The sequence below is a fragment of the Sebastes fasciatus genome, chromosome 13, assembly GCF_043250625.1.
Source record: "Sebastes fasciatus isolate fSebFas1 chromosome 13, fSebFas1.pri, whole genome shotgun sequence".
NCBI lineage: Eukaryota > Metazoa > Chordata > Actinopteri > Perciformes > Sebastidae > Sebastes > Sebastes fasciatus.
Genome location: NC_133807.1, coordinates 25296467 through 25323200, shown reverse-complemented (window position 1 = coordinate 25323200; position 26734 = coordinate 25296467). Strand labels below are relative to the sequence as shown.

Sequence of the window (26734 nt, the reverse complement as noted above, 5' to 3'; positions counted from 1 at the left end):
AGGGATGTCACAATACCATAAATTTAGTAGTTGATACTAATACCAGTGAAATTCCAAGATTCTAGATACCAATTCGATACCACGGTAAAAAACAAAAGTAAAACAATAAATCCCATGTACTGTTTATATACTGGTAATTGTTAGGAAGTTAAATAGATCATAATTATTTTATATTGCTGTCAAACTTGCTGTATTTATTCAAATTTTCTCCAAAAACGACATTTTACAAGATTAAATTTGAACACATCATGATAACGTCATAATTTACCTTTGCCCATACTCATTTTTACTGAATAGAGCCTGAATGCATCATATTGTAATCAATCAATGGCAACTGGATTTCAACATAGATTAGTTGTTCATAATGTAGCGTTATCAGGGAAAACATATAGTGTGTCTCCCTGAACGCGTTGACATTTACTGCGTCCCAAACACATTTTCTATCTTCCCCAGGACAGCGGGACACCGTTAGTCAAGAGCCCTGATTGTACCTGCGGTACTGTAAAAACACGAGTACCGTCACTTTTTCAGAAGTTTAGCAAAGTGTCGGTTCTCATGACATCCCTAGTGTTTTGCATCTTACTCGCCCAAATAATTTGTTTCCTCTTCTTAACTTCACATTGGGCTTTAACATGCTTCATCCCTTTCAATGCACTTGGTTTAAAAAGTGCGCTGCAGGCTGCTCGTTGAACATGAAGCCGACATTGTTATTGTGCTGTGGTGCGTTCAGTGTTTGTAAGAATGTTCAGGTTCCGAGTCTGGGCAGCCAGCTGATAAAGAGCAGCCTTTTTATGGGCAAAATATCCTTTTGACAACGTCAATATTAATTTGCCAGGTTTATGTTTGTTTTCAGGGTTTGGATTTATATAACATAACATAAGATAATATACACTTTATTGTCCCAAAGAGGAAGTTTTGCTTCGGATTTCTGGCACGATAGCTTGAGAGTGCTGTTTATGAGCAAAACTGTTAATGTCGGAGCTTCACACTACACTACTGTAAATGGCCCACACACAGAAATAGTGCAGTTTGCATTCTGAGCGCCTCATGAACGCTTTTGCTCTTAGCTTTTAAAGTTCCAGTGAAGTGGAAGTTTTTAACTGCTGTACTGTGACGTATCTCACAGTGAAACGGAATATTTGAGCAATGTACAATTACAAGAGGGATTTAAATCAAATCCTTTGCATCTGATTTGACTGCTGGGCGGGCTGTTTAGTGCAATAGGGAGCTACAGAGGACTGTTGGCTCTACATACTCCTCCCTCACCTGTTGGTAGATCAGGAGTAGGACGAGGGAGAGTTGAGAGATTTTCAAAAGGCTCTGTTGTTCTGGAGCATGTGCAAATAATTTAGATGAATAGCGGCCGGTCTAAAGTCTCATTTGATTGGATGAATTTTTGTAAACTCCCCCTTGTGCAGGATGAGTCATCAAACATTTGAAACCGTTTACAGGAAGAGGAAAGACAGGGATTTTAATGTAAAAATACTCTGATACAGATTTTTGTTTTGGCATATATTTGGCATGTAACAGGAGATAAATGAACAATTAACACAGGGACACAGGATTAAAACTGGGAGCATGTATTTATCATTTCATGGGGATTTTAATGTGAGCGCACATTAATTAAACCTCAGATGTGTATCTGGATTTGTATCAGTGCATTCTCTCATTGTGACGGTTGGGCAGTAGAGACTTTCACAATTCAGCCAAACTCCACCTTTAACTGAATTTTCCTTGACCCTCTACGTCTGTCTGGAGTCATCCACATGATTTTGTTGTGCATTGCAAGAGTCTGTTTGTTTATGTGCATGCAGACATGTCTACCTTTTCCAAATGCACATGTCGGAGTGATTAGTGTTGTGCAACGGTGTGTTTGTGTATGTCTGCATGTGTGTGTGAGTGATGTATCTAATTTGATAGTAGTGACCCCAATCTGCCTGCCAAGGTTATCCAGCTTTAGGATGGCCAGCGTGGGCATCAGGAGATTCTGACACAGCAGCAGGGCCTGGCTGACATGCCCCAATTCTAAAACATGGCTGTCACTCACTTCCTCTCTCTGTCTACCTTTGGCACATACACACATACATGAAGGCACACTGACACTGTCCCACATGCAGCACAGCAGCAGCCATCACAGCTACTCAGGAACAACAGGAGGGATAACGTACACACATGCGAGCGCACCCAAACACGAGCGTCTGATTCAGCCAAACTTAATGATGCTCATTTCTTTATCTGTATCTGCATTTGAACTGCAAACTGAATCAGTGACAGAGAAATTGCTAGTGTTTGTATAAATGAGTCTGAACAGAAACAGTGGCAAAAATAGACACGTTCATACCAGAGGGGTAAAATGAAGTCTCCGGCACAACAATAGTTTAATCATCACACAGCAGCCTTCGCGTTTGTCTGTTGCTCGGCTGTCTAGGAACCAGACAGGTAAATGTTTGACACCAGCATACACATTTGCTGGAAATAACCACACAGAGAGCCTCGGGCTGTGTTTGGAGCCACCGCTACAACTGAAATGATTGTAGAATATCTCCTTCTTTGTCCTCTTAATCCACCTCTTTTTTTTTTTTCCTCTTGTTTTGAACAACACACGTAATCATGCATACATTCCGGCTGTGAGGTCCCGGAGGAAGGACGGGCGGTGGCGGTGGTGGTCTGATTATTAGAGAGGAGCAGTGGGAGACACAGCCCAGAGCCCAGAGCTCAGGGCCTCAGTCAGTCAGGCTGTAACAGGTGCTGCTTTCCACTGCCTGCTTCTGTTAATTACCAACAGCGCTGATGCTGGAAACGCTTTGCCGGGGATCCACACCAGGTGAACACCCATTAGTGCATGGAGAGGATCCAGAGGGCCTGTGCCGACTGCCTCCCCCCACTGCTGTTCATAGCCTGAAGCTAAAAAACACACACACACATGTAACACTCCCATCCCTTCACTGTGCACACACTTGTATATTTTTGCCTTGTTGTGTGCTCTGGTGTCTTGAGACATGTACTGTGGGACAATTAAACCTTGTGCTTAATGTATACGACAAAAGGGTATATAAAAAATATAACTATTATTAATACCTTGTATCAGGCTCAGTTTTAAAGCTAGAGTGAAGATACGGGCATCATATGAAACTAGAAAACCTAAAGAATCCATTGGTACCAACCAATGTATATGTAATGCATGTCATACTAGCTTGTCACGAAGGAGACTAAATAATGTGCCAAACTTAAGCTAAATTTTGGGGATGAAAAACTGGCCATTTTCAAAGGGGTCCCTTGACCTCTGCAGTTTGCCATGTAATGATAGAGCATATTTTTTTATGCTAAATTCAGTACCTGTGAGGGTTTCTGGACAATATCTGTTATTGTTTTGTGTTGTTAATTGATTTCCAATAATAAATATATACATACATTTGCATAAAGCAAGCATATTTCCCCACTCCCACGTTGATAAAAGTATTAAATACTAAACAAATCTCCCTTTAAGGTACATTTTGAACAGAAAAAAAATGTGTGATTAATCTTGATTGACTACGGACAATCGTGCAATTGATCGCAATTAAATGTTTTAATCGTTTGACAGTCTTAATTGTACTACAAAATATAACTCAGCATTGAAAAATCTGGCCAAGTAAATTTTTTTCAATTTAAATTTCAATTCAATTTTAAATTTTTTAAATTTTAAATTTTTTCAAATAGTCATTAAATGATACAAAAATTGACTACTTTATGCGACTATTGTCCTGTCTTCAAAAATATATATTTTCTCTTGTTTTAACCGTCGTGGTAATAACGTTACTACCCGTAAAACGCATGTGCGCCCCCTCCCACCCCTCGTAGTTCCAGCATGTAGATCAGCTGTTCGAGCTGCGGAAACATATCGTCATTCAAACCCCAACAGAAACAAAATAAAACTCACCAAAAAAACGTCTTGGTCTGTCTTTCGACTGGCCTCCTCCACTGTTCCAACAATATGGTTGAAATAAACTCTTAATCCATTGCGCTAGATGGGAAAATGTGCCGACCCTGCATGTCGTGTTCCCCCACTCTGTCTCTCTCTCCTCACGGAGCAACTGCTGCTCAACTATTTGATTGCATAAGAGAATTGGCAAAAGTAGCATAGCTTTGGCTAAATAACAGGGCGTGGATGGGACAGGAAGCATTATACAATAACAAGATGTCCAGCAGATTTTGCTGGAAAATCTGGATATTCCCGGAAAAAGAACAGCAAAGTGAAAGTTAATGAGTTGTAATAACGGGCTGAAGTATATCTGTAAACAAAAGAAAGGAGAGGGGTACAGATCCACTTCTGTTTATGTGTGTGTTATTGGAAAAGTCATACTGACCTAATGATGCGAACAGTCAGGTCAGGTCGGTCTGTTTTTCATCTGTTAGTCATTTGCCGGAGAATAACTCGGTGTATTGTGACATGACGTGTGCAATAAAGCTACAAGGGGACCAGAAGCTCTTTCAGACGCTGCACATATTTTGTGTAATCTTTCTTATTGAAGTAGTTAATTAAATACGGTGTCAGTTAAAATGTGTGAAAGAAAATATATTCCACAAACACACTCAGAGACACACTGCTCTGCCTCTACCCGCACTTTTCGTTTTCTTTCTTTTCGAATACTCATTTTTCCCTCCATGTCCTCCCATCCCCGGAGGCCTAGAGTACATCAGTTCATCGACACATTTCGTTCTGGTCGGTGGTCTCCATGGAGCCTCCTGTTTCATGTGACCTTTTTCCCCTCCGTTCCGAGAGTCTCAGGCGTCTGGTCACTCTGAATCACTCCCTTCGTCTGCCTTTGTTCGGGTAAAAAGGTTCGGTGGAGAAAAGGGAACCAAGCGCATAAAGGGAGATGAATCAACAGACATCTCATGGCGCCTGCTGCTGCTGCTATCCAAGTGAAGGATAGTACTGTTTGTACTCATCCACCTTATCACCCCTCCCCCCCTCTACATATCTCTCCTCAGCTCCTCCATATACCCCCCACCGCCCCTGTTTTGTACTCGCATGCTCCCTCCATCCCTCCGCAGTTCTCATCCCATTTTCACATCTCATCATCAGATCCTAGTTTGCTTCATTCCCATCAATAATGGAGGAGTTTTTGACTGGGAGAAGAATAAATAACTCTCAGCCAATTGGCGGGGTGCTTACGGGCTTTCCACCGGCTCCTTCAGCCAATGGAAGAGGAGCTTTTGGTGGCTCAAATGAGATCAGATGCGAGTCGGTGCTCTGATCCCATTGAAAGGGAAAGTAAATAATTCAGGTGACACTGCTTCTTCTGCTGCAAGTTCCCTCTAAACTAGCAGAGAAGACCGGCGCATCGACGGAAAACGCAGTGAAACATTTAAAATGCAAATTCCCCGACAGCAGTCATAAATTGAAACACCCTTAAAGATAACTAAACACATGCAAATGAGCTGATTAGCCGAATATGCAAATTGAATCATTATTTGCATTTATATGTTAATTGACACAGCGGCTCACTATAGATTAATTATATATATTAAACATTAAGTATAGAATAATCTATAGAAATGGATGCAGATAAAAAGATAAGGATAACAATTAGTTGCCGTTAGCACGTCTCTGTCTCTCCCATTGATCTGACACATGGCTCTGACCCAAGTTACAAATTGAAGGAATCTCATTGTAATGTTCATGAAGCGTAGAGTAGAGCTCCACACTAAAGCTGGTTGTGCATTCCGAGACGATGGGTGTGTAGAGGAGTACTACTATCTGTAAGCTCTGTAGCCTTCTCTCTTTTACTGTCTCTCATCCCCTCTGTCTCTTGGCCCTCTGACCTGCTCAGGTCTCACGTTCCTGACTCCTCTCACAGCAAGCAGCCGATCGATAGATGGATCTGACTTTACCCTGACTCAATAACCCCTCATGCACATCCTCCTCCTCCTCTGAGGAGAGTGCATGTTTGAGTGTGTGTGCCAGTATAGAGGAAGGGTCTGCATGTGCAAGTCTGTGCTCGCGAGGCATGTTTTTTTTGGGGGGGGGGGGATTGTTGGCAGAGCTGCGCATGTCTGCGTCTGCCAGCTCCAGTCTCTCACCCCGGAGGCCTAGAAGTCACGGCAGCGAGAAAACAGATTGATTTCTCCCCTCCCACGCACAAACAATTAACTACACAGCGCTCAATTAGACACACGCTGGAGACGCCTTCAGACAAGCCTTTGCCTTGACCTGGGATCTGTTTCCTGGAAGCTCACCTATAGTACTTCTTTATCCTCCCTCCCCCTCTCCAACCGAGCATCAGAGTGGTGGGAGATGATAGCAGGAGGGAATTTATGTGCCCCGCTCCGGCAAAATGAGCCCTTCCTGTTGTTCACGGCTCCTTCCTAGGATTATGTGTCCCAGCACAAAATGAGCCAAGATTATCTTTAATGATGTCGACGGTGTGCGCTTTCATTATCGCCAGCGTTCACACACTGCTCCGCCGCCTGCGCCGCTAGCTGAGTAAGCGGAGTTAGGATGCTAATTTAAAGGCAGGGGGATTCCAGTGGAGCGTGGAACCCTCTGTATCAGCCGCCCCGTGTCCACCTTGGGGACCCATATCCGCGTAACACATGTTGATCATCCAGTAAAGGACAAACAAGGTTGTCATCCCTCCGTCAGCTTTCTGTCACTTTTCATTTTTCCATGTGAAACACTCCAGTGAGCATGTCTTCCTCGGTATCTCTCTCCCTTTCCTTGAGCCAAGACATTTGTTAGAATTTCCACAGTGTCCTCCTACTGCTTCAGTAAGCCGGCCTCTGTTTGTTGGCCGCCTCAAAAATACATGTCTATTGTCTATCCAAGGAAATAAATCTGTAATTCTTATCCTACAGCAGAACTGTACAGTGTGACATACATGCACACATGCTACGGAAAAAATCGGTCTGTGCGATGAAGGAAATGACCGCAGTAGCACCCGTGCGATGCGAGTGTGAGGCAGAGACGCTTATTTATTTGAGGTGAGGGTGTGTGTGTTTGTGTGTGAGGCGCATTGCTATTCTACTTGGTAGTTGTAGTCTACCGAGCGATTAAAATGCATGTCTCCGGCTGCATAGAGTCCTTAAATCTGTGCTGGAAAAAAAATCACAATACTACACACCTGTAGTTTTATTATACAGTCTATGGGTTAAACACTCACGTGCATGTGGCTGAGAGCAACAACCGTATGCACACATCTGGTTCACTGGCCACGAGCTGCACATGTGGCTGCTCAGGTGCGTGTCACCTTACTAAAACAAAACAAAACATGACGGCGGTGTGGAACTTAAAGTGTGTTGGACAGATAATCAGCAGGAGGAGATCTAGTTAATGTTAGCTGTTAGGTGTTAGGTGTTAGGTGTTAGCAGCCGGTGGGCAGCACATCATGCTTGGATAAATAACGGAGTTGACAGCTAACGTCAACGGAGGTTCCATTGATTTACATCAGTGATTCTCAAAGTGGGGTCCGTGGCACTCTGTCGGGGGGGCCGCGAAATAATTTGCAATAAATTACAAAATTGTGCTGTATCATTAAAAAGTGCATATTGCGTCCATTACTCCCACCCACGTTAGTAATAGAAACTCTGATATGATTGTGACACGTCATGTCAACCTGTCATGAATCAGTCACTTCACTCAGGGTGCAACGAACCCTTCCTGCTGCTGCTTAGCTTAGCTTATTAGCCAGCTAGCTAGCTGGTGAGCATGGAGACATATTTGAGTCGGTCCATATCGTCAAGCGACACTAAGACCACATTTTAAACTCTATTTTGTGGCCTGTGCAACAACACTTTTCATTTTCTGTAGCACCAGTGCTATATGCAAAAAACTGACTGATTATTGCAATTCAAATGAATTAGCACATTTGCGGCAAATGAACTGAGCAAATGAATAATCCTATATGTAAAAATAGATGTGAATTAAAATAAGTATTTCGTATTAAAAGCAGGAAGAAGAAAAAAAACGGGTCATCAGCACATCAAAATTGAGCCGTGACAATTATTTTCACAGATGCTGGCGTTAACGTTAATTGTGATCCAGTGCTGCATGGCCAAGTCATTCCCAGGCTTTAAGTGTGTCATTCATAACACGGGCTAAGGGAGATAATAGAAATCAAGAGTGCGTGCGTGTGTGTGTGTGTGTGTGTGTGTGTGTGTGTGTGTGTGTGTGTGTGTGTGTGTGTGTGTGTTTATGAAAGACAGACGGGGGAAAGAGTAAGAGAGCGAGAGAGAGAAAGAAACTGAGAATTCATAGAAGTACAAGCTCCAGTGAGTGTTAACATTTCTAATTATCTCACTGTCACGTCTGGAGGCTAAGAAGATAACACTTGAAGTCACCGGGGCGGCAGAGCGGGCACATACAGAGTACACACACACACACACACACACACATACACACATACACACAGTCCCACCAGCTCGCTCACCTCCCACCTCCACGCTCGGCTCTCAGATTTGTCTCTCTGCATGATTGCCTCCACCTCTCCCTCATCTTTTTCTCTTTCCATAATTGTATTCTCTTTGTTGCACTCACACTCTCTGTGTGAAGCAGAAGCGAGGTCCAGCTCGTGGGGCTCTCCCCTGTTTACTTACGTAAGCGCTGATGTCACGACGACGCGCTCGCCTCACCCCCCGCCGCCCTTATATATGCAGGCAATACGTTGCATGTTCCCACTGATGTTTATCCCTGTCGTGCCTATTGAACGCGGCTTACGGCCTGTGTTTGATATTAAATCCCGTGCTGAGGGGCTAGCTGGTTGCTCCACTGATCAGATAAGCACCAGAGGGAAGGAGGGTGGATTTAACTGGTTTTAGTAATCGCAACAGTACATCCCCTTCCTCCCCTATACATGCTACTGTACATCTGAGGGATTTGCATTAATACTGTAGGCTAGTTTGGACTCTGCTTCCACATAAACCCCATTTTCCATATAGCCTTCACTTCACTATAGCTGTACCAACCTGCTATATTCTACAACTCGCTCAAGGGCTGATGAAATATTCACAGACCTGAGTGTTACAGCAATATCTGGCGCTGTGAAGCTCTTTAAGGTCAACTTTCACCGAGACTCTCTCTCTTGTCACCCTGTCCCGTTTCCCCTCTGATGCCCTGCAGAGGGCCTCTCGGTAGTGACAGCCATTCTCCCGAGACTCCTCTCCTCACTGTCACCCAGCCACGCGCAACCCCTCTGGCCTGCTAACCGCAAGTGGTGTGAAAGCTGGGAAGCATTTCCACTGTACTGTAGGTCCGGGTCAGGGTGACTCACTGGGCGCTAGAGATCTGGCGTGAGACTGTTTAAAATTAAGGAGGCATTCGCACGGGAGGAGAGCCTTGAAATATTAATCATGTTAGAATTAACGGAGCTGTCAATCACACCACATTTAGTATACTGCCATCGTGGCCTAACTGCGAGGGCTCCGGTGTCACTGCCATCATCTGCAAAGTGAAACAAATAGGGGGAAGGGAAAAATCAATACAGGATGGTATCGCGAAAGTTTGCGTGGCAATATTGGCAATATATCGCGGTGAAGGAATTTACCCTGCGGTGATAACGGTTGGCTTAACAGTGCGATTTTTCAGCTGAGACTCTTCGGTTGCGTCTGGTTGCTATGATAGGGAATATCCGTATAAGTAAAAATGTCCACAGAAGGTAGAGTACTTGCTCTGGATATATGCGAAATATGTGCCGCTCCCATTGCAAAGAATTTAACAAAAAAAAATGTGATCATAGCGGGATGGCAAGCAACCAGGTTGGCTTGTCAATAGCGCGGTATTGCAATATTGCGGTTATTGCGGCAGCCCTAATGTGAATCGATCTTTTATTATATAAACTATTAACCTCTTAACAATCCGACTGACGCTATTCAGCCTTCCAGAGGTTGTAGCGGGCTCAGTCTTAAAGCTATAGTGCAGATACTGGCATCATTTGAAACTAGAAAACATAAAGAATCCATGTCATTATAGCTTGTTGGGGAAAAACACTAAATAACGCTCCAACGTGGCGCAAAATTTTGGCAAGGAAAAACTGTAATAGTCATTTTCAAAGGGGTCCCTTGACCTCTGATCTCAAGATATATGAATGAAAATGGGTTCTATGGGTACCCACGAATCTCCCCTTTACAGACATGCCCACTTTATGATAATCACATGCAGTTTGGGGCAAGTCATAGTCAAGTCAGCACACTGACACTCTGACAGCTGTTGTTGCCTGTTGGGCTGCAGTTTGCCATGTTATGATTTGAGCATATTTTTATGCTAAATGCAGTACCTGTGAGAGTTTCTGGACAATATGTGTTATTGTTTTGTGTTGTTAATTGATTTCTAATAATAAATATATACATACAATTGCAAAAAGCAAGCATATTTCCCCACTCCCATGTTCAATACTTGACAAATCTCCCTTTAAGGTACATTTTGAACAGATAAAATGCACATTTTCTCCACAAGACATCTACAGTAAACACACTGAAAGCAAAGATCTGTGTACTAGTCTGCTCGGCCATGAATAGAGGAAAGAGCTTGTGTCAAGGCCAACAATTCCTTCTTGTCATTAAAGAACGCTTCCCACATTTGCAGGCACACAAATCACAAACAGCCTGGTTTCAGTGACCCAGCATCCCGGTCAGCGGCGCAGTTCGCCCCCTCACGCCTCATCGTCCAATCCGCTGACGCTTGCATAGCTATGGCCCAATAAGTCTGCTCTGTGGCCCAACGAGCCAGCTTCACCAGCACAGAGGTCCAATGTGATTCATGGCGTTCACCCCTCCCAGCTCCCATGGAACCCAGCGCTCTGCTGCTGTGACATCACAGCCAGGGCCCTGATTGGTCACCAGATGGCTGCCCTGATTGGATCCTGGCCCAAACTGTGCAGGCTGAATCACTGGCTCAGTGCTGCTCTGGATACTGATCCAGCCCACCTGCGCTGCAGCCCAGCAAACACACACACATTTGCAGACATGGACACATGCACATAAGCAAAGACACGCGACGTGTCAATGACATTCAATTAAACACGCTCATTCATAAAAATAAGTCACTTAACTGCCAACAACTACACCTTCCTCTCAATCTGTCTTTACCTTTTATATGTCTTGTCAATTGATTTTAAAGCGCCCCTTTTTGAAGATTATGGCCCTTTAAAATCTAAGTGCCCTTGTTTAACTTAGCTTAAACGACTCTCCCTCTTTGCTTCGTGGGTTAGGCCCCATTTCAACATTTCTGAGCACTGTCCTGGGAGACATAAAGCGAATGAGAAAGCAAGGGCATTCAAAGAGAGAGAGAGGGAGAGGTTTGCTGTGCTATGTGTCAGTCTTTGAGTGTACCGAGGCTTTTACGCATGTATCTGCTTTCGTTCACTGTCTCCGTTCGGCTGCACGAAGCAATAAGTAGCCCTTAAGTGCACGCATTCTCTTTTAAATACACTACAAATGGACGTTAGCTTGTACTTGAGCCTTGAGAGGCACTCCTGAAGCTTTCCTGATTGAGGCATGAAACCAGAGCACTCCTCTATTCCCTCCCCTTCCTACATTCCCGAAGGGACGCCTGCAGCGCGCCTCTCTAAAGATACCCCTGGCACACACATCCGCACCAAACGCAGTTCCCCGAGGACAGCTGCAAGCGCACTGCAGCGTCCGTCCACACAACTGGACCGCCGCTCCGTTTGTTGGTGAGTACCGGAGCTGCAGGACGCTGCACCTCTGAAGCATTCCTGTAAAATCTTCATCAGATTTTTTCCTTCTTTGTTGTTTCAATCTGTTTTCTTTATGCACTTTCGTCTCGCTCCCTCCCCTGTTTCCTGTTGTATCGGCGCAGGCTGATCAAACACTTGCATCTGCAGCTTTTTTTTTTCAAATCCCCCCCAGAAGCGAAAGAGAGAGCAGCACAACCCTCTCATAAGCCCAAAGGAAACAGAAGCACAACATTTGGCAGCGGGACAAACCCCCCTGCTGCACCTGTGCCCGTTCAAGCAGATCAGTATTTAGCCGGGGCCGCCTGCTGCCCCGGGGACAATGAGAGGGGATGGACGGATGGACCGAGGATTTGAGAGGAGGACTTGGACACCGTCCCCCAACCCTGTGTGCCAGCGTTATGGGTCGAGTGGACCAAATGTCTACTCACTGGCACTAACACACAGCTGTTTGGTGATCTGCCTCTGGGCCAGCCACACAAACACGTGAAGAGGATTCAACATCTTGTCTAACATTGCCATTTTTTCCTCCAGACTATAAAAGAAGAAAAGGAGGGTGTAAAGCGAGGGATGGGATTGAAATGATGGCCACAGTTAACACAATAAACAGTTTGAGTTGAAATAGCTATAAACAAGAAGTAACAGATTAGAAACTGTAACTGCCACAGTGTGTTTTGCAACTAGTACATTCGTCTACGCTGCCTCGCTTTGCATTTCAATGCACGCCGGCGAGGCTTCAGACCCGTCTCACGCTCTTTCCCCAAGGTCGTCATTACAACAGAACAAGCTTCGCTCTAAATTCAGAGAGAACTGTCGCTCCTGGTGCCAAACACCCCCCTCCCTTCTAATATTTAAGAAAGCTGTTGATCACACCTGTTCCCGCTCCTTCCTCGGATGTGGGAATTACGATGAAGGGGAATGGCACCGAATGTGTTATCTGCTTAGGAGCTGTGACGCTGCGTTTCCATGGCAACACTCCACCCGGTGTTACAGTCACTTTGCTGTCTTTTCTTTCACTGCCAGCTATTCTCCGAGACTGTCTGGGTGGACTCAGGAAAGGGAGCCAGTTTAAGAGGGCAGTCTCCCATGTACACACCTGATATTGTTTTGTATATTTCCTCTTTAATGTTTTTGTTATTAAGGCCAACATGAAGAATTTGGGGACGCTCCCATGCTGTTCAATAACCATGTTTAAAGCTTATTATTCACAAAGGAAACCATGTTTAAAGCTTATTATTCACAAAGGAAGATTTAATTCATGAATCCATTCTCCTATTGACTAAGAGCTATGTTTACCTAATTATGCACAAAACACACATTCATCAGAGTGGCATTTGTTTTTGCGCCTATGTTTCCTCTTGAATAAATGAACACAGGAGCCCGTGGCGAGGCTGTAACACCATCCCCCGGGAGCCCGGCGTCCTGCAGGGACGTCGATCCGCACGGTGACAAACTGTTGTTCCGATCGATACGGCCCGTTATTGATCATTCGTTGATGATCAATGTCTCCTCCGTGTCTGTATCATTATTGCAACGAGTGACATTAATGAGCCCTGGTGCTCTCATTATTATCCCAGCCTATATATACTCACTCTCTCACACCTTGTATTTTGCACTCACACATTCTGTACTGTAAGCTCTCAGGCACACAGAGGGAGCTACAATACCTAATGTGTAATTTACTTAATTAGATCATGATATGTGCAAGAAATCACTCCACACACAGACACACACACACACACACACACACACACACACACACACACACACACACACACACACTAGGGGTGTCATGATTTCCATTCCAAATCGGAAATCGATCGAAATTGGCTTCCGATTTCGACTATCCAAATTAAAAGCAGGATTTTTTTTTCTACACTCACGACTACTCGGCTGTGTATGAAGGAAAATACTAGGGGTGGGAAAAAAATCAATTCACCTATGTATCGTGTTTTTTTTGGGGTTTTTTTACGATTTTGAAATCGATTTTTTGATGCCAGAATCGATATATTTGCTTCATTTGAGTCTATGTGGAGGTAGAAGGAAGTTACCGCTTTTATTGTTGCAGTCTGAGTAACGTGACGTCATATCCGTTCCGTATACATCAACCAAAACAAACCACAGCCGGCCGCAACGAGGAAGTACAAAACAGCGGAGGGTCCGCGTGGATACACCTGCACTCGTTTACACATATTAAATCCAAAGTGTTAAACACTACACATACAGTAAAGTGTGGAAACACTTTGGGTTTCGCACATTGCAGGAAAAGCAGAGCTAGACATCACGGCTAAAGCTGCATGCTAACTCTGGGTTGCTGGAAAAGAAAAATAAATAATTCCTGACAAATTAAAAGTCCCTTGAAAATACAGCTGTACTGAAGAACTGCGGACACATTAGATTACAAACACTAATAAAAGTAACATTTGCATTTTGGAACATAAAACAGCAAACTTAAACTACTCAGTCCAGCACTCGGGACGAGGCAGGCATGATGGGAAATGTGGGCCGTCCCTTTCGCTACAATACTCAGGACACTTCCTGCATACCTATGGCATTTTACAATGCATTAATTAACCTAGCGGCTAGCAGACTTTAATTATTTAGTTAGCTTCCTTACTCATCATAGCTCTTCTACTCTTACTTAGTTTAAAGCAGCAGTTAGTAGAAATGGAGCAGGTATGATTAAAAAAAAGTTATTTTTATAAAACGGTCACTATATCCTGACATTAGTGCATGAGACAGGTAATCTGAAAAAAAATCATATGCCTCCGTGTCCTTCGGTTTCCTCCGGTGCTCCTAATGGCATCTGTAAGATTTCACAGACCGGAGGAAAACAACCAATCAGAGCTGATCTGGAGCCTGCCGTCTCCGAGCAGCTGTCAATCACTCGCTCACTCCGATCAAAAGGTCAAACTAGGCAGCGCTAATCAAATATGAATCAATATTCTGTTACTGTAATGCCTATTTCTCTCCTCAAATGTTTTCAGAAACATCTTGTAGTGTACTATTTAGCTGTCACCCGGCAGCCATGTTGAGATCTGTTGAGGAAATACCAAGCACCGCCCACCAGCCGGTGCACAGCCAATAGAAATGCTCTCTCTGAAATGACCTGTGATTGGCCAAAGTCTATTTTTCTCCCGACAGAACAACACCACGGTTGAATTTCAGCCTACATGCACGTTTTCTCAGCTCAACATTGTTGAATCAGAGCAGCTGATGTTGGTGGCAACAAGCTAGCAGGACTGCAGAGTGCCGTCGGTGTCGTCTCTCAGCACACACAGGCTGTGTCCAAAGCTCCGCCTCCGGCCTCGGTGACACACAGCGATCAGACGAGAGAGAGGAGAGAGAGGGCAGAAAAAGAGGAGAGAAACCAGCGCGACAGTAAATGACAACAAAACCGGATTTTTGTAGATTACAGCACAGTTGTAATGCACTGCAGAAGGATTAATGTTTTGTTTTTTTAATGAATATGTACTGAGGTGGGTCACACAGATACTGATTTTGAAAGATGCAGCTTTTTATATTGTAGCCTAATTTTTTAAACACTTTCTAAAAAGAAAGGGAGTTCAGTTCTCTTTTTAAAGAAAGATTTGAAAGTGTAAATGACAGTTGATCTGTTGATCTTTACGAATCAAGACTCCATAGTCTGACAATGGCATGTTTAAATCGAAAATCGAATTGAGTCGTGACCTTAAAATCGAAAGTCATATCAAATCGTGACACCCCCTAACCGACACAATTGCTCAAAAAGGCAGAAATGTTGCAGCGGAGTCTGTAGCAGAACGATAAACTGGACTTCAGTCCACAAAGGGGGAGAGATGGAGAGTGAGAGCAGCAGAAGGAGAGGCAAGATGAGAGGGGAGGCTAGAGAATAAAAGACCGGTGGAGATGTACACTAGCCATATCACTCTCTCCTTCTTTCCCTCTGGCTTTGCTGGAGAAAGTGTGAGAGCGAATGAGAGTCTCTGACCGGTCTCTGAGGCTACAAAGGCAAAGCCGGGCACAGACCTTACGAACTCTTTTCCACTTCCACCACTGCATACAAACGCATACACAGACACACCGAGGGCGTAAAAACAGACAGTAATGGAGACATGAGGAGAAAAGACGAGAGAGACAGCAGCGCAGAGGGGTGCCTGATGGGAAAAGACAAAGAGGAGGGAGGAGGAGGGATGAGGAGGGAGATCGGGCACATAAAGGAGTTGTAATTTGCCTAACGAAAGAAGAGAGTGACAGATAGTAAGAAATAAGTGTGGTGAAGGGAGGAGGAAACGCTGGGCTAAGGGAGCCTGTTGGTGGGTTAGAAAAGGTTGAAGGAGAAACAAGAGCACAAATGGAAACGGGAGAAGGTCAGAGATGCAAATGTGCAGGAGGAGACAGAGAAAAGATAGTGTGGGAGGAAACTCAAAACATAACCAGGGGGATAGAAAGACGGCAGCACGGAGTGAAAGGAGATCTGATGAAGACGGAGGAGGGCCGGGGTGGGGAGGGTGGTCTTTAATCAAAATGTTTTTCAATTAATTTTACAATTAGGGCGCTGCTCGTTAGCTTTGGCACACACAAGAGATGACATTGCTAGCAGTGCTATGCGTGTCATTAATATAATGATGACAGATTGGCGCTCCTGTGGGACCTGCCTCTGCTCCGTGACAGCTGGGCCCCTCCAAACAAACGTCACCTGACCGACCGGCATGACATCACCTAACCTCATTCAACATGGCTGCCAGTGGTACACAACAGCTACTGCACTTGGCTCTATACCAGGAAGGGCAGTGACACAGACAGAGAAGCTGCTCCTTTCCTTCTCCCTCTGTCATTCATACAAGGACATACGACCACGGGAAGGAGATAAACTCCCGCCCACCTTTTTTTTTTACACCAAAAAAAATGCCCAAGGTGCACTTGTGTTACCGTATTGTACTGTATATTGTCTCACAGACAATCAATCACTTGAGGAGCACACACACATCCACATACCACACACTCTGCTGGAGCCTGACTCGCTTATACACTGTTGTCATGGCAACCCCATTAAGGGAGGACACTCAGGCTGCAACTCTGGTGAAATCAGCCTGTCTCTCTTCTACCTCTCTCTTTCACACACCTTCCTTTTTCTTCCACTGCCAGCCGTTTCTATTTGTCTCCCTCCATTACTTTCTCTTCCTCGCCCATTGTCCTTCTCCTCCTATCCTTGCATCACCCTTGGCGCTCCTCTCTGCCCGTCTCTCTCCATTACCGTGCTACCTTTTCATCTTCTCACCTCCCGCCTCCCACTTTCCGGGGCGAACGTAAATATGTCATCTCACTCCTCAAAAACCCTCGTCGTATTTATACCTCTGACTTTTGTTTTGGTCTCCACCCACGCATTTCTGAGGACCTCTCCTGTCTGTCTGCCTCTCTGCCTGTCCCTCTCTCTCTCTCTCTCTCTCTCTCTCTCTCTCTCTCTCTCTCTCTCTCTCTCTCTCTCATCCATCCTTAGAGACGCAGAATACATTTGTGATTGAGGCTGCACCTCTCTTCTTGTGCCCTCTCCAATTAAAGGGGAGATTTACAGGGGGAATCAGTCAGAGGGCAGCCTTGGAGGACAGCTTTAATAAGGGCTCCGTGCTGCACCACTCTCTTTTTCATGCTCTCTCTCTTACGAAGATGGCTTGCCATTTAACAGGTGCGAGGACAGGAGACAGGAGAAACAGGTTACATGATAACCCGCCCTGACAGGAACATTAAACAGTGGCCCGGCCGTTAAAAGCCAGCCGACCAACAATGATCAAGGCCAATTTGCAAAAGGTGCCCCGACCAACGCAGTTGAAATAATAACACAAAAGCACTTGAACTTAAAACTGCAGTGGGTAGAAGTGGAGCAGATATGATTAAATAGTTATTTTTTTGTGTCCCCCGGTGTCCTTCGGTGCTCCTAATGGCATCTGCAAGATTTCACAGACCAGGGGAAAACAACCAATCAGAGCCGAGCTGTCGCCTGTCGCCTGTCGCCTGTCGCCTGTCGCCTGTCGCCTGTCGCCTGTCTGCTGTCGTCTGTCGCCTGTCGTCTGTCGCCTGACGCCTGTCGCCTGTCGCCTGACGCCTGACGCCTGTCGCCTGTTTGCTGTCGTCTGTCGCCTGTCGCCTGTTTGCTGTCGTCTGTCGCCTGTCGCCTGTTTGCTGACGGCTGCCGCCTGTCGTCTCTGAGCAGCTGTTAATCACTCGCAAACTCATATCGTTTGAGGCGAGAAATAGACATTACAGTAACAGAATATTGATTCATATTTGATCAGCGCTGCCTAGTTTGACCGTTTGATCAGAGTTTGCGAGTGATTGACAGCTGCCTCCGTTGAATGAACAGCCAATAGGAACGCTCTCTCTAAAATGACCTGTGATTGGCCAAAGCTAGATTTGTTAAAGCCTGAAAACAGAGCACAGTTTTCTCTCAGAGCACTTGTATTACAATATGCTGAAAGGTTATTATGGATTTTTTGCCCAATGATGCCAAAAACAGTCTGCCTACAGCAGGTTTAACCGCTAAGCCAGATATTATTCAAGCTCATGCCTTGAGACTCAGCTGCCACATTAGTTCCAGCAGCCATCCCATCCATCTTGTAGCTCGCAGGCAGTCGGTGGGCCCACCGTGTTGCTTCACAACTTCATGATATTGATGGCTTTAACAAATAACGTCTTGTTGTTTAGAAACCAGTTCAGAAAAGATCGCTATAGAAACGCTACCATCCTCCCATGCCTTCGTACTTATCGCTGTTAGTGCTCGTCCCTATGGGCCACCTGTTTGCCACAAGCCGGAGCATCAACCCCCACCCGTCCTGATCCACTCCAACCCACTTGATGAGCTAGATAACGCAGTATGGTGGAGAGCACACACAGGATGCCCCCCTGAGAAATAATCTGCAGATACTACGAGCCAATACGGAGGATAAGCAGCGGGGCCCAGGGCTAGCGGGAGGCCTGCATGATGAGAAGGAGAATAAAAGAAAAGAGGGACAGAGATGGAGAGAAATTTGGGACAGCATAGCGAGAGAGTAAAGTACGGGGAGGTGAATGAAAGGGAGATTGAGAGGGAAGGGTGGAACAAGTGGGGGGTAGTCTTCATTAAGGGAGGCAGAAAGGAGTGAGATGGTGGGATGTGAGTGGAGAGGAAGGGAGGAGCGGGCATTAGAGGGAGACGGAGGCATCTGCCGCTGCTCCACATGGATGTTTATCCAGCCTGTAGCTTCCTGGGAGACACACGGTTGAAGTTCACTCCCCGGAAGCCGCCACTCGCATCACTCTCTGCTCCTGCGGGTTTGTTAAGGGTGTACCGATATGTATACGTACGTTTCTATGGTTCCGATACGATTCAAGGACGATATTTGGCTCATCTAAAGCGATACGATATGATTCAATATTTATTTGAAAATAATAAAAAGTGCAACTTCAGGACCCGTTGCTTCAGTTCTCAAGATACAAGGCAGTGCAAATTCAAGTGAAATGAACAGTGGTTTAACCACCTGTTTCTGTTCTCATTTTTCAGTTTTTAATATAAACGGTAAAGCAATGATATTGGCGTCTCAGTAGTTGCGTGGAACAGCGAGCCATTTATCAGAGACATCTCCCTTTTTGCAAAAGCCAAAATGTTTCCACACCCTGGACCTCAAACACGCCGTGAAAATCTCTCGCTCGTCTGGTTCTTCCTCACCATTGGCTACGCTTCGTTTTGTTGTCGCCTTTCTGAGATTGGCGCTGCTGGTGCATGTTGATGACGTCATACACAGGGAAAGTGAACCGGAGTAACTTTCCTTTACTGTTAAAAGTGCTAAAAAATACATCCATATAATGTTTTCATGCTTAAATACAAGGTGCAAATTCTTAATATCGATACAACCGATTATTTACCTTGCAAATCCATTTTAGATCGATATACTTCCCCCGTGAAGGGCAACTTGTCGAATACCTATCGATGTAGTTGGATCGTAGGAATATAAATCGATGCATCAATGTAGCAGATGAATCGTTACACCCCTGGTGTTTGTGTGTGACAATGAACGTCCAGACACATTTCTGTGCTTAATAGTCTTTGCATGTATCACACACTGGCCCAGTATGTGCGCAGCCTGTGCTAAGTATAGCATCTCTTTTGCATGTGTGCTAGTTCGCTCTTCCCCGGCTCCGGCTGGGTTTCAGCGTATTGTAAAGCGGTGCGACCCCTTTAGCAGGCTGCTGGTTGAGCTCTGGGTGAGGGGGAGGGTTGTGGAAGTGGATGGCGGCAAAGTGAGTGTTTATATTTAGCTCCATGCAGTTGACTGAAGATCCAAAGCCCTGCTTAATACTTATAGTACGTACTGTTAATACACACTGACCACAGAGTAGTTGACTCGCAGCGCCGGAGCCGTGTTCAGGCTAACAGCAGCCTCTTCAAAATGGAGAGGAGAGGCTGCTCGGCGTTGCAGCGTGGCTGTTATGAATATTTGAAGCAGCCATATCGCTAGGCTCCTGGTTGTTGCTTGAGGGGGGAAACATGGGCGCGGGGCACAGAGTTGGTTGGCAGCGCGGAGAGGCCGGGTTGGGAGGGGTGGCGGGCAGTGGCGGAGGCAGCGGCCCATCCTGAGGCTGGCAGCAGGCGGCTCAGTGAATGAAAGCAGGGCAGGTCATGTGTGGGTGGGGAGGCGGGACTCTCCTGCTGCTGAGACAGATGCCACGGTTGTTAGGCTTAATTTCTTCTGCCAAGCACCACCCAGCACTGGCCAAAAACAAACTCAAATGCTTGTGGCCAGTGTGTGTGTCAATATAGAGAAGGAGCACTCGGTATCAGGCCGTACCAGGAGCACACACGAGCAGGGCAGTAATCGTTTACTGTTCAATCCACCTTCCATCTCCTCCTCAGTGTCTTTCTCAGTCCTATCTCCATTTTTCACGATCTATCTTCCTGACTCCCTCCCTCCATCTTTCCCTCTGCAGCAAAGCTCCCACTGCAGTGAAAAGGGAAAAAGGCAGAGAGAGAGAAAGAGAGAGGGTGGGGTGGGTGGCTGGATGAAGGTGGGGTGGGGTGTGTGGGTGCACAGAGAGACTGAAAGAGAAGAGAGAGATGAAGAAAGAGCAGTGTGGTATTTGGCTCAGTGTTGCATTATTGGCTCTGGTTGATCTGATCTGAGCAGATTACAGGAATACAATACCCACAAATCACCGTTCTGCCTCTTGAGCCTCACGCCCCGTCACTCGCACGCAAACACTAACTCTCTCTCTCACACACACACACACACACACACACTCCCCTGAGCCCACACCTGTGGCCCGTCTAGCCGTCCTGTATTCGCTGCTCTTTCTACCCAACATTACATGCCGCCGCAACACTTGAGCGCACACGTCATTCACCACGCCGCCGCCTTCCTTGACAAGAGGCATCACCCATGCAGCAAGACATAATTACCTCTCAACTAATAATTAGTCAAATTAATACACCAGCAAAAAAAAAAGACAGATTCCAAAAGCTGAATGCATTCCAATTCACCCCCCCCATAATGTGTTCATTATAAATGAACACTTATTTCTTCTCCTCCACGCTCCGTTGCTTTTTCTTTCTCTTCACTCCTCTCTCGACTTCTCTCAGCCCAGCTGGGTCGGAGGCTGTCGGGGTGGTGGTGGTGGTGGGGGGGGGGGCGGGGCGGCTGCCTGCCTGTGTGCCAAGGCCAGTGCGACATGTTTTGACTCTTTACTTAGACATTAATTCAAGTATTGATCATGCTTGTGTTAAGAGCGAGGGAAAAAAGAGAGCAGGGAAGTCAGAAAAACCCCAAACAGAATTCATCAGAAACAACAGCCACCATTACCATTCAGGAAACAAGAATGCTGCTGACACGCACACACAACCCCCTCAACTCGCAACACATCATACAAATACTTAACACACCTATGCAGTTGAAGGAGCATCACAGCAACCTCAAAACCAAGCTCCCACCGCATCTTACCAACAAACACAAACACTGACACACACACACACACACACACACACACACACACACACACACACACACACACACACACAGCCGCCACTACATTCATTTCATCTGCAGCACAGCAGGTCTTTGGATGCCGATCCATAAACATTGATTCACACTTCGACAGCACTTATTCATTTATCTATTTACTCATTCAGTCGCTTATACATCTCACATCAAAGAAGTGCCATCTGCCGACGCTGAAGTCTGGTAATCCACTCATGTAGGAATTTCTTTCTTTTTTACTCTTTGGACACAAAAATAAGAGAAAAGTTTCTGTTCTTTGTTATGAAAGACTGTGGTGGTCCTGCGTAGGGATGTCACGATACCAGAGATATAGTAACACCAGTGAAATCCCACGATTCTCGATACCCAATGTGATACCACAACAAAAAACAATACAATAAATCCTGTGTACTTCAACATGCACTCCTTTATTACTGTTTGCAAACTTGTTATTAATCCCTGATGATCCGCCTCAAGTTTCTCACCGAAAACATTTTTAGGGCTGTCAAAGTTAACGTGATAATAACACGTTAACGCAAATTCGTTTTAACGCCACAAATTTCTTTAACACAATAGATATTTCGGAGGTTGTAGCAGGCTCAAACGCTAGAGTGAAGATACTGGCATCATATGAAACTAGAAAACGTAAGCAATCCATTGGTACCAACCATACTACCTGTATGGCCATTTTCAAAGGGGTCCCTTGACCTCTGACCTCAAGATATGTGAATGAAAATGGGTTCTATGGGTACCCACAAGTCTCGCCTTTACAGACATGCCACACTGACAGCTGTTATATATATATTTGCATAAAGCAGCATATTTGCCCACTCCCATGTTGATAAGAGTATTAAATACTTGACAAATCTCCCTTTGAGGTACATTATGAACAGATAAAAAAATGTGATTAACTTGCGATTAATCGCGATTAACTATGGACAATCATGCAATTAATCATAATTAAATATTTTAATAGACTTACAGCCCTAAGATTACATTTTAACACATTATGATAACGTTATAATTTACCTTCGCCCAGTACTCATTTTTACTGAATATGTTACTGAATGCATCATAAACTAACTCAATGCAACCTCTGTACATTAGCTTTTAGCTCTGTTATTTATCTAAGCAGGACTGTGCTGTCCACCGGCTGCTGACAGCTAATGTTACTAGCTCTCCTCCTGCTGACTTCAACATGGATTTGTTGTTCATTTTCAGGGAATAAATAGGGTGCAGCCCCTTAGATTTATTAGCGTCACGCTGTTGAGCATTTTATTTTCTCTTCGCCATGGCTCCGGTCCCAAATATTCTGAAACACGATACAGGGTGCATTGCGTTACGTCATTGTGCATGTGGAACTGATAAGAGGAATCAATAGTCACAGAAGCATTCCAAGTAATCGGACAACTAGGAACTGATTCTCAATTCCCATCCTTAGTGTTTTTTTGGACAGCCTGACAATTTTACCCACCACTGCCAACAATTTACCCGCATTTGGCAGGTGGCGGGTGCTAATTTCAGACCTTGACTGTATTGTAGACTGTATTATGGACATCTTGCAATCTTTAGATCGTCAGACTTTCTCGAATAAAACTGAACCAAACTGCAGCACAGTTGCATTACAGTGCTATAAAAAACAAGAAACTGTTGCACGTGTACATCACATTACAAATGTTACACTTGCCATTGTGCATCACACGGCAGTAATCTCACACACACACATCACACAATGGTGAAAGCACTGCGCGTCATGGTGTCTGGGTGGTAGACAGGCTTCGGAGACAACAACGGTGAAAATTAAATTCCGTTTAAGGCTAATCCCATTTCCAACCTCTGCCGAGTCTCACTGCTATTGTGACAGTCAAGGAAATCTGTCTCAATTGTTCCATTGCGGGAATTGATGGTGAAACACGATACAGCATAAATAATGGAGCTTGATCACCAGGAGACAGTTCCATGAAGGAGACTGGGACAGGGTCAGACAAGCATGCTGCAGCCGAGGGTGGCGGAGAGGCCATGGGACGGAGCCACGCCGGGACGCGAAGGTGAGCGCGACAGGCGAGCAAAGAAAGTGAAAGGTTCGGAGAGAAGAGGGGACGGTAAACAATGTGCGTGCATTTATGCCACGCTAATTCTCTTGACATTTCACGGGCTGTATTGTTTTGCAGCTGACAGAGAAGAGGTGAGAGGGAGGGGAAGGATTTGAGTGTAGCACAGGCTGCAGACAAGACAATAGCCTCGTCCCAAACGTCCCCACATCAACACGCACAAACAAACGTATACACACTCTTCTTGGCGTTGAAAGCGAATCGGCCATCGGCATCCCAAGGGAAGAGAGCAAGAATAAATTATCTTGCAGCTCTCTAGTAACAGCGCCTCTCTAATCGAGCACTGGCATCGCTTAGTGTTCCTCTCCCTACGAGAGTAAATATACTCATCTATTACACAAAACAAAATGGTTCCCAGTTGTGGCGTGCCAAGAAGGTTGGGATTATTATTTATTAAATCTGAACTAAATAATAGAAACCCTGATGATGACAAGAGGCGAGGATAGAGGACCCTCCCTGACAAATAAAACTGCTGTAATCACACAGGACATGAGATTTTTCAACAGTAGCTACATTTCTGTGCCAAAGAGACTGAGAAGATGCTCATCTCCTGGGCTCCTCTAAAGTGATGTCGAACCGACAGCAGACTGACACATAGAGATAGACGCGCAAACACCATCCACCTACTTTCTGAATTTGCATTCATTTCGCATCCAAGTCGAAATTCACATCCAATTTTACAGTCGCTTCACGTCCAAGCTGGCACTCAAATCCAGCCACTTGTGCATGCAGCCTCTACGCGCGGGTCAGTGTGGTTAAAGCTGACACTTTCTGTCAACACACCCATCACTAACCCCCATTACTCGCTCACTTAGTCTCTTCCATCGCGCCTCACTCATTCATTCGTCCCTCGCGCGCACCCGTGCACCGACGCCCCCGCAAACACGCACTCGTCACCCACTTGTTTGTTCAGCAATTTGTCCGTTTACTCAGGCCGTCACTTGATCACAATATTCTCACCCACTCATTCGACATTCACTCTTTGTCTGGCCGCCACTTGTGCCCTCATCTGGTCCCCCGATCTCTGCCACCACTCCTCCACCCACTTCTACTTCTCACCCATTGTTCCCACTCGCACACTTTCTCTCTCCGTCTCTCGCCATATCTGTCACATCCAGCCCTGTCCCTTCCCTTCATTAACCCCCGGTATGACACAGCCCCGTCACCTCACCTCACCGTTCATCCCCCATAACTCTACTCCGGCTAACACTGCCGTCTCCCTCTCTTTATAGATTGCCTCCACCCATTCCAATAAAAGATTTAAGAGCTCCTTTAAGTGCTAATCAGGTTGTCATCCGTGCAGCCAAAATCAGAGGCTTGATAAATAAAGGCTTGTCTCTGTTGGCTAGCGGCTCACTGTGTTTAAATAGGTGACACCGGAGTGCATTCTGAGCACACCGGATCGATGCCAGAACCCCTGGGGTCCCCTGAAACGGTGAACAGAGACAAAGCTTAGCGCTCGATAATAATGCAGGCATAGGCAGCTTGCTCCCTATTTTCAGAGGAGCTCTCCCCGGGCTTGTCCTCCACTCCCCTCTCTCTCTTTCTCTCATCACGACAGGCCTTTTCAGCTCGCCAGTTGGCCGAATTGCATAAACATAGAGACTCAAAACCTTTATTTTCGTACATTACACAGAAGGTTAAGCTGTTGCGCTGAGAGAAGTGCATTAAAAAAAAAACACACAACACACAACAAGCACTCCTATCTTCAATCCCCCAACCAGCACACTCTCTGCTGTCCAATCATCCCATCACATCCCACTACGGCCAATTTACCGCCCCTCCACAGTCAAGCTGTTCGCCATCACTCGAAATAGCATACCAGCCATCGCCCGCCACGCCATGTCACCAAAACGTCCAATATATTCAAGCCCGACGTGTGCTATCACTGACCCATGCCAAGACGGCACTACAACATGATGCTCCTCATTAGGCCCCTACCTCATCTCACCTTGCGTCCACTTACATTCCCTCCCATGAGAGCTCCGCACCCCGCGACGGCAATATAAAGTTCCACCTCTCCCTCGGTGGCTCTTTCCCCCCACTTTGATTTTCTGTCCATCAATGGGGCGTGGATTAGCGGTCTCTTGTTTATCTGCTCGTCAGTTTTATCTATCTATCACTAAGCCATCCGCCGTGCTGCAGCGGCCTCAGCACTGCATTAATCCCCTATCAGCCAGCCAGCCATCCATCACCCCGTTGTCTATCACGTCAGATCCATCATCCGCCCATCTGTCTCGCACTGCCCGTGCTCGGAGATGATCTCCTCGGAAAGCCCCACCGGCGAGTCACAGTGGGTGGAGGGGGGACGGCGTGGCGGGAGGAAATTAGAGGGAAATGCAAAAAAAAATAAAAATAAAAGACAGGGGTGAGGGAGAGAAGATTATACCCTGCCCTTCCTTCCCTCTCTCTGCATCCCGCTGAAAGCGTTCTCCTCGTGTCACTACATGCTTATTAACTGTTGTGTTTGTTTCCTTGTAATTTGTTTGTTTTCCTCGCCTGCTAATTCTAGCCAGTGGGAGAAGTGCCAGTAGAGGGAAAGATAGCTGCAGGGGACGGGGGGTCATAAATCCCATAAAACCCCGATGTAGTGAGAAACCCTGGCCCCTCCTTCTCCGGCACGTCGGAGCAAGGAAAGGATATTGTCTAAAGCCTCCAGCTTTAAAACAGCTCAATATCTGGGTTCATCAGGGGTCGTTTGTATTTCCATCCATATCTGCTACCATCGGGAGGTGAGTGAGGGGGGCACGCGGGCAGGAGAGGAGGTGAGTAGGGCAAATGTTAGCACACTCGCGGAGGAAGGGGAGTCCACACCGGTGCATGTAAGTGCAGCGTGCAGGGGCAAGAGAGTGTAAACACTAGGCACATATTAGGAGAAGCGGTGAGCACATAGATATTTAGGTCTGCAAATGGTAGGTGAGCAAACAGGTACGCACGTGGGCTGTAGCACTGTAATTATTTAGACTGG

The 26734-nt window shown here is 45.8% G+C and overlaps 2 protein-coding genes across 9 annotated transcripts in view; one reads left to right on the top strand and one right to left on the bottom strand.

Annotated features, from left to right (window-relative positions):
* Positions 1–4278, bottom strand: part of adgrl1a (adhesion G protein-coupled receptor L1a) — an 86694-nt gene extending 82416 nt beyond the window's left edge. The window contains exon 1 of the mRNA XM_074656427.1: positions 3920–4278. The gene's annotated coding sequence lies outside the window, so the exon portion shown is untranslated. The remainder of the gene's footprint in view (positions 1–3919) is intronic.
* The window catches only part of adgre5a (adhesion G protein-coupled receptor E5a), a 219560-nt gene that overhangs the window by 78296 nt on the left and 114530 nt on the right, over positions 1–26734 (top strand). The gene's annotated exons all lie outside the window — the stretch shown is intronic.